The sequence below is a fragment of the Amblyraja radiata genome, chromosome 30 (assembly GCF_010909765.2).
Source record: "Amblyraja radiata isolate CabotCenter1 chromosome 30, sAmbRad1.1.pri, whole genome shotgun sequence".
Taxonomy (NCBI): Eukaryota; Metazoa; Chordata; class Chondrichthyes; order Rajiformes; family Rajidae; genus Amblyraja; species Amblyraja radiata.
Genome location: NC_045985.1, coordinates 31,060,784 through 31,063,163, shown reverse-complemented (window position 1 = coordinate 31,063,163; position 2,380 = coordinate 31,060,784). Strand labels below are relative to the sequence as shown.

The window sequence follows — 2,380 nt, the reverse complement described above, 5'->3', positions numbered from 1 at the left end:
CCCGACATCTTCAGCCATTGCCCCTGTTCTTGACCAGCCCAGTCCTGGTCACCAAAGCTATCCTCTGGAAAGGAGGAAGCAATGGACAGTGCACAAGGCACTGTGGAGGGAGAGCCTGACCCCCTCTGCGAAAGCGCCCCTCCTGGGGTGTCGCGCATGCGTGCTGAACGGGTTCTTCACGGAATCACTCACGTGACTCCGAAGTGTTGCGGTCATCGTATTTCAGACAGTTTATTTATTTCAAGAATTTGAGGTTATTAACTGTATTTAAGGTGGGAGAAAATACTTAAAATTGTGTCCCTGTATTGTGCCACTGGATTCCTCGCTCGATAACTAAATCGGTGCCTCGTCACCGCGCTCCAACCTCCAGTTGATGCCTCGAGTTCACCAGTTCCTATTGGATTGCTGACCTTGAGTTTAAACCGGGAGTATTCCCGTCATGACCTTACACACCTCTATAAGATCAACCCTCATCCTACTGCGTTCCAATGAATAAGGTCCTAGTCTTCCCAACCTCTCCCTATAGTGAGACCCTCAGGCCGAGGCAACATCCTCATTAATATTGTCTACACCCTTTCCAATTTATCCACATTCTTCATACAGCAGAGTGAACAAAACTAAACATATTACTCCAAACTGACCATCCTTAATATGAAATGGTGCACGGTTTCTCCAAATATAGAAGCGTCTGGGGACTGCAGCGTGAGAGACCAGTGTACGGATGTGGATTAAAATATGTCTACTTCCATCCTGATCCCGGGCTGTGAAGGGAGATGCGGGCGGCGGGTTCCACTTCCCAACAGGAGCAACGCCTCATCAGTTACTCCTCCTTAGCGCTGGTCCCTGTCCCTTTCCGTCCTGCCTTAGACAATCCCATGGAAATCTCTCCGCTTTCGTCTAAATTCAGGCCGGTTTAATGTCTAACTGACCCCTCCCTCGTGTGAGATTAGTTGGGAGTGGCCAGGACACTGATCAGCACAGCGGAGGATCTTTGCTGAACACTGAACACTTGCAGCCAAATAACATTCATTCCCCGAGACGGCAGCGCGCGCAGTGGGAAACACTTTGACCCAGGAAGTGCCGGAGTTAAAATGGCTGCGAAAGATATTTTCGAGAGTTTAACCGATGAGGTAGTTTGTCCCATCTGCCTGGATTTATTCACTGATCCGGTTATACTGGAGTGTGGGCACAACTTCTGCCGCTTCTCTATCACACAGAGTTGGGACAGGGAGGCGAGAAGCTCCTGCCCGGAATGTATAGAGGAGTTTACAGACCGCACCCTCACTCTCAGGATGAATCGGGCCTTGGCGAGACTGTCTGAGAAAGCTCGAACACTGAGCCTGAATCAGACAGAGAAGGAAAATAAACCTCACTGCGAGAAACATCAGGAAGAACTGAAGCTGTTTTGTGAAACGGACAAGAAAGTGTTTTTTTCTGATCTGTCGAGATGCGCGGGAACTCAAGTCTCACAGCTTCACACCGATAGAAGAAGCTGTTGAAATCTACAAAGTAAAAGCAAATCGATGTTGATCACATCATTGTGTCGTGTTTTGTATATTTTCTAACTTGTTTACTCTCTGATCTGAAACCCTACCGCAGGATCAGGTCAAATCTTCCTTCGAATCTCTCACAAAAAATAAATCACGGATCGAACAAATGAGCAGCAACAGAAAGAGAAGTTTTCCGTTGTTCTGGTGAGCTTTTCCAATTTCGATTTCCTGAACGTGTATTTTTCATCAATGTGATGCATGTAACGTTAGAACACCACTCTACAGCACAATAGCTGAGGGTTGGACCTATAGAGATCGGGACTGGGCGGGCAGGTACGGACTGCAGATAGAGTGGATGTGGAAATAATGTTTCCACTGGCGGAACTGTATGACCAGAGGTTATAGACTCAGAATTAAAGGGCGCTCTTTTAAAAAGGAGGTGAAGAGAAACTTAGAAAAGCGGTCACGGTGGCGCAACGATAGCATTGCTGTCTTACAACGAATACAGCGCCGGAGACCCAGGTTGGATCCCAACTACCGGTGCTGTTCGTACGGAGTTTCTACGTTCTCCCTGTGATGTTTTCTCCGAGATCTTCGGTTTCCTCCCATACTCCAAAGGCTTGTAGGTTAATTGCATTGGTAATACGGGGGTACCTTGGTCTCGGTTAACGTCTCAATACTATTAATCGGTGGCCTTCTTCCCGACGATTCACTAACAATTACATTTCCATCCTACCCCGCAGTGCACTCCTTTTATATACCGTCTACGGTCCCCCTCTACGGGGTGTTTTATCCGCTCGATCAGACTAGGACAATCTCGAGACGGCCCTATCCTAGTGCCCACAACCGGAACGTTCGGATGTCGTCCCACCGACTGACGCGCGCCGGCG

The 2,380-nt window shown here is 48.3% G+C and overlaps 1 long non-coding RNA gene across 1 annotated transcript; it reads left to right on the top strand.

Moving 5' to 3' along the window:
* Positions 1-1,290: 1,290 nt before the first annotated feature.
* Positions 1,291-1,630, top strand: LOC116990232. Its single transcript, XR_004416483.1, has 2 exons — positions 1,291-1,509; positions 1,600-1,630. It is a non-coding gene; the product is annotated as an uncharacterized LOC116990232 (long non-coding RNA).
* Positions 1,631-2,380: the final 750 nt, after the last annotated feature.